The sequence below is a fragment of the Leuciscus leuciscus genome (assembly GCF_965113295.1).
Source record: "Leuciscus leuciscus genome assembly, chromosome: 4".
Lineage (NCBI taxonomy): Eukaryota > Metazoa > Chordata > Actinopteri > Cypriniformes > Leuciscidae > Leuciscus > Leuciscus leuciscus.
In genome coordinates this window covers 12,239,476-12,255,739 of record NC_138728.1, presented here as the reverse complement: position 1 = coordinate 12,255,739, position 16,264 = coordinate 12,239,476, and the positions used below count along the sequence as shown (strand labels likewise).

The 16,264-nt window shown below is 38.3% G+C and overlaps 1 protein-coding gene across 1 annotated transcript in view; it reads left to right on the top strand.

Annotated features, from left to right (window-relative positions):
- Positions 1-16,264, top strand: part of plxnb2a.1 (plexin b2a, tandem duplicate 1) — a 101,776-nt gene that overhangs the window by 37,521 nt on the left and 47,991 nt on the right. Inside the window, exon 2 of the mRNA XM_082166669.1 lies at positions 15,131-15,208. The gene's annotated coding sequence lies outside the window, so the exon portion shown is untranslated. The remainder of the gene's footprint in view (positions 1-15,130; positions 15,209-16,264) is intronic.

The window sequence follows — 16,264 nt, the reverse complement described above, 5'->3', positions numbered from 1 at the left end:
GAGACTCACATGAAACCGCTGCTCATTGAGCACGTTAGTACTGAACTGAGTGCTTTTTGCCACCTAATTGGGCTTGAACAGTTAAATACACATACTTGTGTGTCAAGTTACCATGTCTTGGCAAGTAAACGGTCATTTATGTCTTAAGTTAACGTAAACAGTTGAAAAAGAAAATGCACAGATATATTGGATCCGTGCAGTTGGTCTTAAAGTGACAGCAGCCTAAAGACATTTGCCTGCATTTGTAGATCTATAGCAGTTAAACTATGCTGTCAGCATGCTAATTGAACTGCAGCAACTAAAAAAATCTAAACTAAAAAAAAATATGTTGAGTCAACTACTCATCCAATCCCTAATTGTTGTTGTCAATGTGTTTGAGAAATCAGACTGAGGGGTTGCTTTAATTCGAAGTGTTAAGGCTGAATAGACCCGTCTCTTCACTCCTCCTCCCCTTGGCACAGAGACCCCAAACAGACCACAGAGGAATCTCAAACATTCTGAACACAACCAGATGTGTAACCTCAACCCCCAACCCTCGTCTTCCTTCTCTCTCTCTCTCTCTCTCTCTCTCTCTCTCTCTCTCTCTCTCTCTCTCTCTCTCTCTCTCTCTCTCTCTCTCTCTCTCTCTCTCTCTCTCCTCTAAGTTAGTCTGTTCCCCTTATTTGTGGCCTGACCTTACAATTCTGGGCCTCTTATAAAACCAATCCATAGAATAGTAGTGATGCTTGCAGGTCACTGGTGCTTTAAGGCTTTGCAATGCATTGAGATCTGATGTGACCTCTGATCATACTCTTGCTCTGTTCAGTATGACCCCTACACGCTCTTTTTCTTGTCTCTCTCTTTTGGGTCCTCATTTCTCATTTCACTGATCTTTGACCGATAAGCAGGCCCAGACATAGGTGGAAATCTGTAGAATGATTGGGAATAGATGTAGTTAAATGGAGCTGAAATAACTACATCCTTATTGGAATGAAGACAATATAATGTACTTAAAAAAAAACCTTTACTTTCGGTTTCTTTGTATCAGTAAAAAAAAAATTAACCTGTTTTTATTGTTTAAATATTTATTGTTTGCAGAATTATTTTTGATGATATCTTGCAGTCCAACAGGCAACGATTTGCATAACCACTATAAAATGTTGAAGCTGTTATTATTGGTTGATTTATTGGTACAATATTCCTTAATGTGAATATGCGGGGTTTAGGGAATATGAATGACCATTCCAGTTCTGTGGATCTTTCTGCAGAGTTCTACATGCTCGGATTCTGTGCGGGCTAAAGATAAAGTCTTCGGCCTGAGCCTGGAGGTTTAAAACTGGCATAATACCCTGTCTATAATCACTCCTTTTGTTCTCTCCTTTTCTCTTTAATGTTTTTATTTAGGCATTTCTTTTCAACGGTCCACTTCTTTCTTTATCCTTTTCTCATTCTCTCTCTAAAAAGTCAGCATGTGTCTTATCTCGATTAATTTGTAGGCTGTTGTAGCCATGTGGTCATTGCTCTCTCTGGCAGAGTTCTCTCTCTCTCTCTCTCACTCCTCACTGGGCCGTGAGGCATTATGCTGAGGATCATTTCTACACTTCCTGTCCTCTCAGGCATGACAGGCTTTTTCCTCTGAACATCCAGCTCACCAAAACCTTGACCTATTGATTTTAAGACCTCTCCAAAAGGCCTCACACAAACTAGTTCTAAGTGCAGGAGAGAATTGTGGGTTGGAGAAGGGTGGATTTGGGTTGCTGCTGTTGATTTGATGTCGACATGGAGTCAGAAACTCACCTACCTGCCCATCTGCCCAACACAGTCCTGCTAATTTAACAGTTCAAGAACATCTGGCGAATAGAGAAAAGGAAAAGGGGGAAATCTAATTTAAACTGGGAAATGTAGAGTTTTAGGATTTAAAAAAGATGTAAATGTAAAAGCAACGTGAATAATATACATACTGTAAACAAAACATAAAGAAAAATATAAATAAAACTGATGTAAAATGAATAAAATACATTATTATATTATGCTATATTATATAAAATTCAAAACAAACATTGATTTAAAAAAAAAAAAATTTTTATCATTATTTTATATAGGCCTAATATAATTTATTTATATTAATTATAATAATATAATACATTTGTTATGTTCATTCAATTGTAATGCTTATAATATGAAATGTGAATGAAAATAATGCATAAAATTTCAAAAATTGTAAAATTGAAACATTTTCACTGACATCGAGACCTTACTATATATTGGCTCATAGTTCTCAGAAGTCTGTGTCATTGTCATACTCCTCAAAAATGTCAAAATATCTGTAATGGAGCTCTGTCGCTCTCTTTTCCTCTCTCTCACTTTCATTCAAGGTTCTTTCATGTTTGGAACATGAAAGTGAAGTCAAAATTAATTGGGTTAGGGTCTGACCGCCATGGCCGGTGTTGCGTGACAGGCCTGACTGACTGTTGCTGAACTGAGGCAATCTTCAACACCCTTTAAAATATGTGAATGCCTCTCATTTCATTGGTTTCTCCAATGTTATGTTATTGTTTAATACCTTAACTCTGCATTTACATTATATAAAAACTCAGTGTCAAATTTAAATTTGTAAATCGATCGGTATTACACAGCTTTTTTTTTTCTCTCTCCGTGAAGTTATGATCTTTAATCTAAACCCCCAAGACCTCTTTGAACTCATGTTTTAGATCTGAGCTTTTATTCTTGGAGTTGGGACCCACGTGACGATGAAGTTTCTTTTCTCTTGCCTCTCTTTCTCTGTGAGAAGGCATGTGTGAACATTTCCGTGTGTCGATGACTCTGCTTGGCATAAGAGGCTGTGTCATGCCCAGCAGAGCGTAATGGCGTCTAGGCTTGTTAGTTACCAAGGTTAAGAGTGTTTGTAAGTGTGGGTGTAGATGTGTTTGTGTATGTAAAGTACTGTTTACACCTCTTCATTCACCCCCACCCATGCACATTGACATTAGTTGCTAGTTAAAAAGGTCATTAGCAAGCTAAATGTTCATAATAAGGTGCTTTACTTGGTTTTTAATTACATTTTTGTGGGATTGCTCTTTAGTTGTGAAAGCATAGTGAATATTTTGAGGATCAAACACTCTGTTGAGCTCTGTTCCAAAACCCAGTTAGCAGTCTGCTTAGACAGCATTTTTGGACACTTATGACTCAAAAGCTGTACCGAATTATGATCATTTTTAGCTATTTAAAGGCAGCATTGTATGTATCCTTGGCAGATTAGACAATCTCAGTATGCATTTCAACACACCCACTGCTTAGAAAATCATGTTTGATTGGCAACATGCTAACATCAAATGTGATTGGAGTCAGTTGTGAATCGAGTCTCTTGTGCACTTCATGAAAGGCTTTGTGTGGATTTGTGTAGCATACAGAGTTGCCGCCTATGTCAAGTGTTTGAAATCAGTCAAGTATGTGTAACATTTAATTTAGCTTGCTGTAGTACATGCTTGTGGCCTATGTAGGCAGTAGACAGTGTGGCGGCTCATTAGATTGTACTTGTACACCAAGAAAAATGTTGTCTTTTATAAAGTTCCAGTAATTATAATTATGCCTGCAATCAAGAGTTACACAACCTTCCCCTTAAGGAAACAAGCAGTCACACCCTTCATTAGAAAAGAGTGTAATATCTAAAACACTTCTGACTAAACAATGTCATGGAAATCTTAAGGGCATTTTATGCGATATTCGTTTTCCCGCCTCTCTTGTGTATAGACCTTATTCACAGCAGCGGCTTCTTTGTTTTTTAATGGGAATGAAAACGAGGCTGTGAGAGAGACGTGCATCTCTTCAGTGGGTTTTACCATTATTTAATGTGTTTTTGGATTGTTCTGCTTATGAAACACTGCAAAAATAGCTTTCCAAGTAATTTCAGTAGACAAAACTCCTGACAACATGAGCTGTGGAAAATTATAAATGATGTAGCAGCTTTTTACAGCGGATGCCATTGAAAACACGGTAAGTCTATCCCTCACAGCTTCGCTTTCATACCTGTCATAGCACTGCTCTGAAAAAGGTCTAAAGTCATTTTCCAGACATGCAAGGGACGGTGTGGAACACGCTAGCACATCGTTGCCGCTACTGCTTCAGTCCAGTGCTTGCGAGTGTAAACATGCTGTATCTCTAATGAGCCGGTTGCCATATTGAATTGCTAGTTGCATATAAATTATAGCCCAAATTAAACGCATATAAACAAATATGGCATTCATTTCTCCATAAAATGTTATTTAAAAAAAAAATTGCTCACTCTCCTTTACTGTTCCCTAGTGAATTCCATATATGCTATATGGTCAGCAGCTATTCTGAAGTGAACTACATACATAAAAGCTACATGTTAATGATAAAGCTTAATTTGGTTGTGAATAAAATCACTTCTGATTGGTCAGTGACGTGGCAAATGCAAAACTGTACATTTTAAGCCATGCCATGTTTTGCATTGATAGAAATAACTTTGGTATCTCCACAGTGGACTTAAAAAAAAAAGAAGAATTATTCAAAGACAACCTTCAGAATGATTTTAGATCAACTTCCCAGTCCAGGCAGGGAATGAAGACAAGGATCATTTCCTTTCTGTGACATAGCATACTGCACACAGGGAACAAACGAGGAGCCACATTTTTATTTCCGAGTGTGTCTGCTGAACTCATTTAAGGCCCCAGGCTGTTGGATTGTTTTCTGTCAGGTACCACATCTCCTCGCTGTGCCTCACTCAATTCAAATGTATTACATGCGTTTCGCCCTTGGGACAGGAAATATGACCAGGTAAGGATCCTTTTGAAGGCCATAGCTTCCATTTCCAGACTCTCTTAAGTGTCTGGCCTAAAATAGGGTTAGGCCAAGCGTTATTATGTTCCAGTCTGGACCAATGAACCCCAAAAAAGTCTCTAAGGAACATCAGACTTAGTTTTGCCATCCATGCTCACAGAATCCAGGTCAGTTAATGTGGAGAGCAGAGGGCTGGCCTTCCTGGAAGCCTCTGTTCAGTTGCCTAAGGCTTTTCCTCCAGCTAGAGTTATTCAAGCATCAAGTACAGAGACCATTGGATACTCTAAGACACTGTGGATCTGTAGCAGAGCTAGTCTTCATGGCATGTTGGTGCAAATCAGTTAGCAAGACTTTTAATTATTTTATTTTATTTGGTGTATATTTATCTTATTTTTGCTTTTATTTTATTTTTACTTTGTGTATTTAATTTTATGCATTGCCTTTTATTTATTTGCTGTGTATTTTATTTAATTTTTCAAAATAGAATTACTCAATAAAATCATATTCCTTGTTTTGTTAGCTGTGGGTTCATGACAATACAAAATTTCCTGTGGTTCATTAAAACTGGATATTGGAAATGAAAATTGTGGCTGCGATTAATGTAGATCTGATCTGAGTATTGTTACATATTTTAAAAAAAATTTGGTAGGGATGCACCGATATGCAAGTTTTGGCCAATACCGATAACGATAATTTTTTTATATTTGAAAGCTGATAACTGAGATATATTGGCCGATAAATCAAAAGCAAAATTGTTATAACATCTTTGAGAGCCTGATTACAAAAACAAAAGTCTCACCCTGTCCCAAGCACAGAATTTCAATGATGTCCTCATTATAATTTTATGTAGCTTATATGATTTCAAAGTGATTCCAATCATATTTCAAGCTAAAGTGTCTCAGCTGAAGGAAATAATCCATTATTTATTGACTTTAATATATCGGCCAAATTTTCTTTTCGGGCAAATAACGATAACATTAAAATTGAACATATATGGGCCAATGCTGATTTGGTGGCCGATATATCGTGCATCTAGCCTGGGAAAACCCAGATTACTTCCGGCGAATTTGAATTCTCTCTCCAGGATAGTCTGGAGAAGAGCCCATTCAAACTCATTTCTGTGCCGCCGAAATCGCGGCACCAATCAGAAACGTTTGGGGAGGGATTTACATGATGACGACAGCGCAGCGACGCTGAAGGAGATTTCATTACAAAGATGGATGCCGCCGGGGAACATCACTCGTTCGAATCATAGACAGTATATAAACGAATCAGTTATCGCGTCTGTTTTGAGCGATTTAAACTTACCGTTTTCGTTAAAACCGGAGCAAAGAACAACACTCGAAGCATACGTCATCTCCTTCATCGATCTGATTGGTTTTATGACTATCCAATTGCGCCTAGAGGAATTTGAGCTACGTCGGTTGGTACATTCCCTTTGGAAATGATTTGTCTACATAGCTTCGCCAGACCCTACACTCAGTTTCAACTGAGAAGGGTCTGGTTTTAACCAGGCTATCGTGCATCCCTAATTTTTGGGCTTGATTATGTTTATATGGCAAAAAGAACTATTGTTATATAAAATTGCTCTTATTATGATTTTATAAAAATATTTTATCTTAATAATATACTTACCTGCTAGGAATGGGTACCTGAGATCTTCCTTTTTCTGCTTTAGGCCCCATCCACACTACTGCGTTTTCGTTTAAAAATGGAGACCTTTTGCTACGTTTGCACCCTTCCGTCCACACTAAAAAGGCAAAAACGGAGACTCAAAACGGAGAAGTTTAGAAATGCTGCCGACCCGTTTTTCGTTTTGAATCTCCGGAGGGCGTTTTAGTCTGGATGGGTCAAAACGGAGGACTTTAGAAACGATGACGTAGTAGAGGCTCACGCTCGGCTCTGTGATTGGGTGTCATCAGTCATGGCGTATATCTTTGCTAGCAGCTGTTGTGCAAGTAAATTCTGCATTTTACAATGCTATAACTGCCTACATGCGCCGGAGGCAAGCTATTATTCGAGCGATCTGTGACAATTCCCGTGTGCAGCGGCGGTATTGACCGTACATGGAGCGTCGGTTTTGGGTTAACCCGGGACGAACCAGCGCATGGTGGGATAATTTTTTCAATGAAGTTGTGTTTACACCGGCACGCGCATGCCCAGTGTTGGTGAATGGTCACGTGATCTGTGTTTTCAGTCGTTTTAATGTGGACGGAGATCAATTCTAATACGCAGCTAAAACTCTGGTGTGGACGGAGATCGTATTCGTTTTAATTCTCCGTTTCTAAACTAAAACGCAGTAGTGTGGACGGGGCCTTAGTTGAATCCTCCTATGGTGCTTCTCAGGTAAAGGTGCTAATGATTACCAGTTTATATATTTAAGGTGGATTCTTCTGCATTTGCTTTGTTCTGTTTGTCAAATAAACAAAACAAAAAAAGCAGCTAAAGTTGTTCTCTGCAAATATCAAATATTTATTGAGCTTCAGAGTAAACAGAGAGAGAGTTTCTGCCTGTTCTTTTCAAATGATCATTATGCCCAAGGTTTGTTTCTGCACCATAGGAAAGCTCAGAGGGCATTACCACATGATCGTTCACCAAACATGATCTAAAATAGAGCTGGCAAGAAAATGGTGCCACCTGTAAACCTTATTTTTTTGTGGCAGATGGAAGAGAACATAGTTTGTGGGAACAGGGTGCTGAGCCCTTCTGGTGCCTGTTGGCCCATCTGTGTGTGTGTGTTTCTAGAGCATATGGCCTTATGCATTAGACTTGATTTCTGGAAAGTCATGCAGAGATTGGTGAAACGATTTTATAAGACGTTAAGAGTTCAATGTGAAATCCATTACGGGCCTGTTATTTTAGTTCATGTGGCAGTTCGGTATGTTTACTTTGAAAACGAAAAGGTCAAGAGTTTGTATAACTTAATGTCACATTTTTTCCCCAGATTGATTTGTTTCTTTTCTTTCTTGACTTTGTACTGGCAGCCCATTTCATATTTAAAACTGAACAGCTCTAAAAAATGACTGAAATGTTCTCATGGCCACCCTAACTTGTTTACATACTCTACTCAAACATAGATCAGATTTTCCAAGCAAAATTACTGGGTCAAGGGTCTCAGGGGCTGGAATGTATTACTATTTTTCATCCGTAGGCCTTTTTTGATGTTCAAGATCAGTTTAGAGAGCCAAGTAAAATGTATAATCAGAGTTTTGATCTCAAACTGATCTGCAAACAGCATTTCAGAGTTGAATTGCCAGAGGGATTTCTCTCTCTCTCTCTCTCTCTCTCTCTCTCTCTCTCTCTCTCTCTCTCTCTCTCTCTCTCTCTCTCTCTCTCTCTCTCTCTCTCTCTCTCTCTCTCTCTCTCTCTCTCTCTGGAAATGACATTGCTGATCACATTCATTTACAAACAGTTTCATTCACAAAAATGCCTTCATGAATATGTCACTGTTAGGAACTATTTTAATCACAAAGTAAACATTTTCTAAACGAATCCTAACAGGCTAATGCTAACAGACTGGGTTTTTATTTTGGTAGAAATTACTGATTGATAAGCCCTAAAAACATGTCAATTCTGTTAATGTACAAATAAACAATCTTAAAGACGGCTTCCGAATGCCGGTTTATTTTAGTTAGTAGTCTAAACATACCTACTCTCAAATTTCACTCAATCAGTCCCACAAATGACTCTTTTTCCAGCTCATTTCAAAGATAAATTGAGTACCTGCAGATGGAATAGACTTCTTTTTTTTTTTTTTTTACGAGTTGTTGGGTTTCCTCCTACTCTGCATACCTGTCGAGCAAAACCGAACGTGTGTGTTGGATCCCGATCAGGGTCTTGAAATAATTCTGTCCAATGAAAATAAAATAGAGGAAATGAAGACACATCTGCTTCATATTCCCACATCTACAAGTCTTAAAGGATCAGTTCACTCCCATAAAATGAAAATTCATTTATTATTTATTCACCCTTATGGCGTTCCAAACCCGTATGCCAATGGAACACAAAAGGAGATGTTTTTGAAGAATGTTTTAAGAGCTCTTTTTCCATACAACAAAAGTTTTCTGTGGTCTGATAATCCCTGAAATCGTTATAATACATTCCATATAGTTTATATGACTCATTTGATATATTTTAGGTCTTCTCAAGCAATATGAATGCAAATAGTTTCGGTTAGTGTTCCACAGAAGAAAGATAGTCACTCAGATTTGTAATGAAAAGAGGGCGAGTGATTTTTTTTTTTTTTTCTACAACAGGTTTTTCCTTTCTGTAATACATCCCCTTAATGCCAGGGAAAGATGCCAGTTGACATTTTTCTGTCTTTTACAATAATTTTTTATTTTTACAAGCGCTGTGAGGTGAACATGTGTTTAACAGATAATATGCGGTGTGCCGTTGCATGACAGCAGTGCAGGGATGGTGGTTAGTGTGTGCTATGAGCCATGGTTGGGTGTCACCGATTAAACAAAAGCAAAGACACCTCACCTAGTCAACCTGTGTGAAATCCTGTCAGCTGCCATTTCATGAGAAATGGATAGTGAAATGATTTTTGAGGCCCTATAATTCTCTCTCTCTCTCTCTCTCTCTCTCTCTCTCTCTCTCTCTCTCTCTCTCTCTCTCTCTCTCTCAGCATGACTGTGTATTACAATGTTGCCAAAGCATTAACATATTATATATAAATAATTAAAAAAAACATATGTATAGATCATGTAGCATAGTAAATAAATAAATAAAATCCATCTGAATAAATAAAGCGGGTCTCTCTAGAGAGTTATCCGTCTCTAACATTGTAAATGGCTAAAAACATATTTTGCAGCTAGTGCAGCACTGCTATCATCTTCTCCAAGTATGAAGGGCATTTTCTCAGTATCGCTAAGTTCAATGATGGAATCAATGGTTTTCTCTTTCTTACTAACTCTCTCAATTTTCAGTTTGTCTCTCTCCTATGAAATTCAATTGCTATCTCTGCTGTGAAGCATTTCCATGGGTACCATCAAGTGTTTTATTTTCAGAATTGGTCTCTGAATGTGTCCCCCCCCCCCAAAACGCACTATTCTTTATCCCCATCTTAACACAAGCAATATTGAAAAGTGGAATTTGCAGTTAGACTGTTGCTCTCTCCACACCGGTCCCAGGTCTCGCGCTCGTTGTCCTCTCGTGTTAAACCGTGTCGTCTCGCTCAGGCGTTAGAGTCTCTGGGTTCTGGGTTGTTGTTGCCATGGGAGCAGGTTCCCGAGCGATGCTGCCAGCTCTTTCCTGCCTCAAGCTTTGCAGTGGGTGTGTGAGAAAGCGGGCATCATTGGAGCATAGCCCAGTATATATCTCTCTCTCTCTCTCTCTCTCTCTCTCTCTCTCTCTCTCTCTCTCTCTCTCTCTCTCTCTCTCTCTCTCTCTCTCTCTCTCTCTCTCTCTCTCTCTCTCTCTCTCTCTCTCTCTCTCTCTCTCTCTCTCTCTCTCTCTCTCTCTCTCTCTCTCTCTCTCTCTCATCTCCTACTCTTTCAGTCTCTGATGGCATGTCTTGATATGAGTCTTTAATGCTGCAGTTACCATATGTTTACTTTCCCATTTTACCATGGGAATTGTGCCCTCACATATTCACATAGACAAACTGCACTCCATGGATCAACAGTGCTTATTATTGATGTAAATGTCGGGGGGTTGATTAGTCAGTAGAATGTTGTTTTATGGTGTGTTTATTGCTGAGAATAAACATCAAAACCTTCCTTCCAGTAAAAGGCTCTTACTGGGGTGTTATACTGCAAAAAAATTTTTTTTATATAAATATATAATGGACCCTTTTCACAGACTGTGAAGACTCATTTTAACGGTCATCAGCATTTTTATTTATTTAAATGTATGTATATTTATAACACTATACTTTGTATTATATTTCTTTTGCATCCAATTACAAAAACTAGTTAACGCTGCTGTGAGGGTGTTTCTAATACAGTGGGTAAAACAGTTTTTTTCCTCTTTTGAAAGTTGTGAAAACACTATTGTGGAGTTTTTCTTTTGCTATTTGAGCAAATGGGAACACAAAAAAATATATTTAATGTAGTCTCTCGTTCACCGCTTTAGATTTTCATTAAAGATTTTTTAGATTTTTACTTTAGGACTATGACGACTTCCGCATCTGACAAACCCAGAAATGTGAAAAGGGTCTATATTTGAAAATAATTTGAAATATGTATACACACACACTACAAACTAGTGTGTTGACTACAAAACTGTTCAAAAGTTTAGGGTCGGTAACGTTTTTTTTTATATATTTGAAAGAAGTCTCTTATGCTCCCCAAGGCAGCATTTATCAAGATAAAGTTAATATTCCGAAATATTCATATTATTGCAATTTAAAATAGCTGTTTTCTATTTTAATGTATTTTAAAATGTAAGTTATTCTTGTAATGGCAAAGCAAAATTTTAATTTTTCCAGTCTTCAGTGTCCCATGATCCTTCAGAAATCATTCTGAAATGCTGATTTGCTGCTCAAGAAACATTTCTTATTCGGAATTTTGAAAACTTGAGCTGCTTGATATATTTCTTCACGATTCTTCGAAATGAACAGCATTTATTTTTCAAGATTAAATATTTATTAGTGTTTACTGTCACTTTTGATCAACTTAATGCGCCCTTGCTGAATAAGTAAAATCTTTAATACCCCTTTATCTCGTTTTACTGAAGTTTGGAATACTTGGAATAAAAAAAAAAAGAACACCGAAAGTTTAGTGCAAAATGATACATTGCTAGCCTTCGGCTGTTACATGCTCAGTCGTGTCCTCGCAGGTCAACAGGGGCTGTGAAAGTGTGTGTGATTTGTATGTGTGCACATGTATGCTCACTGTTATCACATTTTCACACACACCCACCTGTAAAAACATAGTCTCGGAACCATGCGGTAGCTTCATGAAGTCTTGCTGCATTTAAGATCTCATTTATCACTTGTGCGTGTGTGTGTGTGTGTGTGTGTGTGTGTGTGTGTGTGTGTGCATGTTTACTGAGAGTTTCAGTGCCTGGGAGCCAAAAGCCCCATAGATGGAGCGGCTAGTTGAGACAGAAAACATGGAGCTCGATGATGGTATGTGAGGGTTTTTTTTGGTCCATGGACCTCTGCATTACTCTGCAGTCAGATGTACTTTTGTGAGAAAGAAAGAGATTGTATTTTGAAGAAGGAATTGGTGCTAATCGGATCTTACATTTTCACGGACAGAGCTGATGCCAGAGCAAATGCCCAATCCAACCCATTCTGTGAATTTCCACAGAAGAAAATGCGTTTTTAAGCTGGAAAAATGGTCTCTGCACTGTTCCCTTAGACCTGCTGATCTTGACCCAAAAACTACTATTGATAATGTAGTTTTCAAAACAACAGCTCAATGCAAAACCAAACTACATTATTATTTTATTATAACCATGTGGTACTAGAATAGCTCAATGCAATTTGAAATGAAATGAAAGCCAACTCTGAAAGATACAAAATTAAACCACTTTGGGTGAAAAAAAACAAACAACCATGGAAACGTGGTAACAGTATATTCAAAAAAGGTCAGAGATCACTCAGTCGAGGTCAAAGTCCTGTTTGGAAGAATCTCTGGAATGCCCAGAATGTGAGAGTCTGAAGCTCAAGCAATCGGTAGTTTCGGCTCTGATGGTATTGTGGCAATTGTGTTGGTGTCAGTTGTAACATTACCTTCTGCTGTCCTGCCCGTTTTGTCCTCACTCACACCCACCGCTCTGTCAAAGCATTCAGATCACAGATGGTGGTGGCTCCATCAGTGCTTCCAGAGTGAACCTAAGCTGTTTTTATACATATGTGTGTTTATAAAGAGCGTTTGGTGGGCTACAATTGTTTGCAGTCCAAGTCTGTGTGTGTTCTTCATCATAAAGGTCGGATTGTGGTTCGGTGGTTGCTTCCAGACAGTGTTTGAGTGCATTTTCCCTCTTTGTGTGTGTGTGTGTGTGTATGGGTTCTTCATTACTTCCAACCGTAAACTTTCCCAGCAGATCTTTCCCAACATCATCACATCATACTCACCCGCATTCAGCACAATTCATCCTCCTCCCCTCTCTGGTTTTGGATGGATTGATGCTTGGATGAGGGAACGCCAGCAAAGGATCTGCATTTTTAACTTCCGACCCTGACGTTTCTTTCATCTGTCGATCAGCGCTGTGTGGTTGCGGTTTGTGTGTTTAATGAGTGGTAACTGCAGTTTTTGAAGTTTTTGCCAGTTCTTTCGGTGGGTTTTTCACTGTGTTGGAACAGCGTTGTGCGCCAGGAGCGGACCGACTCTAGCTGCGGGACAGATTACTGAAACAGCCCTCCGCTTTCTTCTGGAAATTATTTTTAGGAACATTCGGGTTCTGGCACGTCACGCTTCCCAAGTTTTGAACAAAATTCAGAATGTTTTGGACAACTTACACCTCAAAGCTCTGATTACGGACAGCCTTTGTTGTTCACAGAGGCTTTTTTCTGGCTCGCTTGCTCCTAAATACCTCAACGCTGAGTTTATGGAAAACCCCATTTAGACTTTGTGCAGTTTATTTATAAAAGAATGAGTTTTTGTGGGTGTATTTCGTCTGCATGCATGGATCAGATCATGCAGATCGACTGGAGACAAAAAAGAATGACTTGCCTTTTGGCCATGAACCTGTAAGTGCATGTTCTCTATGCGGGTGTGATGGAGAAGGAAAGCGACAGAGAGAGATCAGAAATCAGAAACGCAACTACACACATCTGCTTCTCATTGGTGAGTCTACAAAAGAGCCAAAAATTCTGGTGACTGGCAACATACACTCACTAAAATACTGAATGAGAACATACATTGGGACGGCAGTGAAATGAATCATGAAGTTTCAAGCCCACCTCTCTACCCACACCCAAATCCCTTTGTCCACTGACACTTAGCCCCCGAAATAATCCAACCATATGTGAAAGACATCAGGAAAAATGGACACAAGCACATTGTGATGGGATGATGGTGGAAAACAGATTATATTCAGAATACTATACTATGTTATTTATCTGTATAGTATAAATGGATGTAGTAGTACAATTAGTTTTATTAATTAAATAATGTAGTGTATTAATGTAATATATGGATGTATGAATGCATATTTATAAGAGTTGTTGTTTGTCATTGTGGAAATGCACTTTAAATTGTGAAGTTTTTTAAAATTATTATATACTTACTAAATACTCAGAGGAGGAGCAAAGTAATTTTTAATGATAATATGGTTACTGGATGGCATTAACATTCAACACTGTGGTCACATGATAACATTGTAGCATGCATATCATTTAGAACATTTATCATGAAATAATGTCTGTTTCATTTGCTTATTTTAAAGAATAATAGGCAACATACAGTGTATACTGCACAGGATTCAGTACGCTAGTATTTTATTGAGATCGCTGTCACAGATTTAGGGGAGCTGCCGTATGTGAGCTCATCTTATTATCATAATGATCGCTCTGAGAGAAGAGAGACAGGTGTGTAAATCCGCAGATACGGATAAATGCTATTCCACTGATGAATGGAGAGAGTGAGCATGAGTGTGTAAGTGTGTTTAAGGCACTTCAGGGACTCTTCATCTGACGTTAGCACTAATGAAACATGTCTGTCGTTTATACTCATCATGTTGTTCATCTGTAAACCACTGTCTTTCTAGGTTAAGTCAAGCCATTCGGTTCTTGCTGTTGATTACTGTAATTTTCGTAGCAGCCGCACACCAATTTTATTCTCACAGATGGCTTGACGACAAAGAGTCTGGTACCAAATTGAGTCCGATAATTTTTTTTGTTTAATATTGACATGGTTTCTGCGCTCACTTTGGTGTAGCCTAGATCCAGTCTGTGTCTGAAGGCTTCTCTGTTGTTCTTTGCTGTTTACAACACCCACTGTTAGAAAAAAATAGGCCGTGTCCAATCAAAGTTCCTTGTGCATGTGATTCAACCCACATATACACACATTCACACTCACAGATTTCGAAAGTAACACAGATAAGCCGTCATCATTCCTTCAGCATTGCTCACTCATTGGAAAAAACACCCAGCACTTGACTGCGCTCGGTTTATTGTCAATATTCAGCTGTTTAAAGCAATAACCCACAGTCAATTGCGGTCCAAATTATGCTTTTTAATTATCTCATAGGTTTCATTGCAAATTTTTCATTTAAATAATTGAATCGGGTTGCAGAATGGGCTAAGCCGGGGCATAATTGACTTTAGCCTCGTCTGAGTGCTTGGCACAGAATTGGGAATGTGCTCATTGGCGTTTTTCTGTGCACGCTTCTCCATCCATTTCATTGTAGTAATGCCCTTTGTTCATTCTTTCTTTCACTCTCTTCTTTCTTATAGTGTGTCTGCAGCAGCACTCAAGAGGATCAGAGAAAACAAAAGAGGAGGAGGAGGGCAGACAGAGGGGGAAAGTCAAAAGTAAGTGGCGAATAAGTAGATGTAGGGCTGTGTTTGGCAGTGACGAGTAGGGATGGTATAGATATCTACATTTTGTTTCTAATTTCTGTTTTATAGGAAACTTTTCAGGAGATTTTTGAAATCATTTCAGGAGAGATGTAAGGGCTGTAACTATTTTGAGCAGAGTTAGTTAAACAAACAAAAAGTTGGTTTGCATACACATCTAGATGGATTTATTTGGCTGTTGCATCTCATCTCGTGCCTTTAGAATTGTGATATTGGATATGTCATCTAATATTGGGTAATTAATTATGCATGTTAATTTTACCACTAATCATTTTATATCACTGTTAAATGTATCAAATCTCAAAATGAACATCCTTTTTTTCATGCTGTGCATTATAATGTTGTGATGCTTACATAAGTTTGTACGTATCATTTTTATTTTACACTATATATATATATATATATATATATATATATATATATTACAATATTACTGTTTTTACTGTATTTTTTATCAAATAAATGAAGACTCAAAATTATCAAAAAAAAATCGTACAAACCCCAAAACTTTTAAACAGTAATGTAACTAGACAAACACGTGCTCTGTTTTTGAACGAAATGCATCCTATGCGAACACCCAAAAAGAATCGCTTCCTTAAGCGATTAATTGTTCCAAAAACCCACCAACTTGAACTGAAAATATAGATTTCCACATTCCTCTCAAGGTGTGGTGGAAGTAGTTTAATAGGTTAATTGTTTTTCAGGTTGTTAGGGAGAGAAAGGAGAAGTAGAGAAGGCGCCTGAGTGCGTAAATTACTCACGGGAATCTTCTTGAACGTTCTCTGGCCACTCCCTGATCTCCTGCTGTTGACTCACGTCTGTTATTGGCAGCCTCCACCTATTGTTCTTCAGTAAAGGATTGGGTCCATGCTTTTTATACAAAAAAGGTCAATGAAACATGAAACCAGATCCTCCAACCAGGAGAAGAAAAAAATAAATGCTGGCGCTTTCAATACTCTAAACACACTCTGTATTTCCACCCTTTCCTAATTGCATTTATATTGGAGCCTA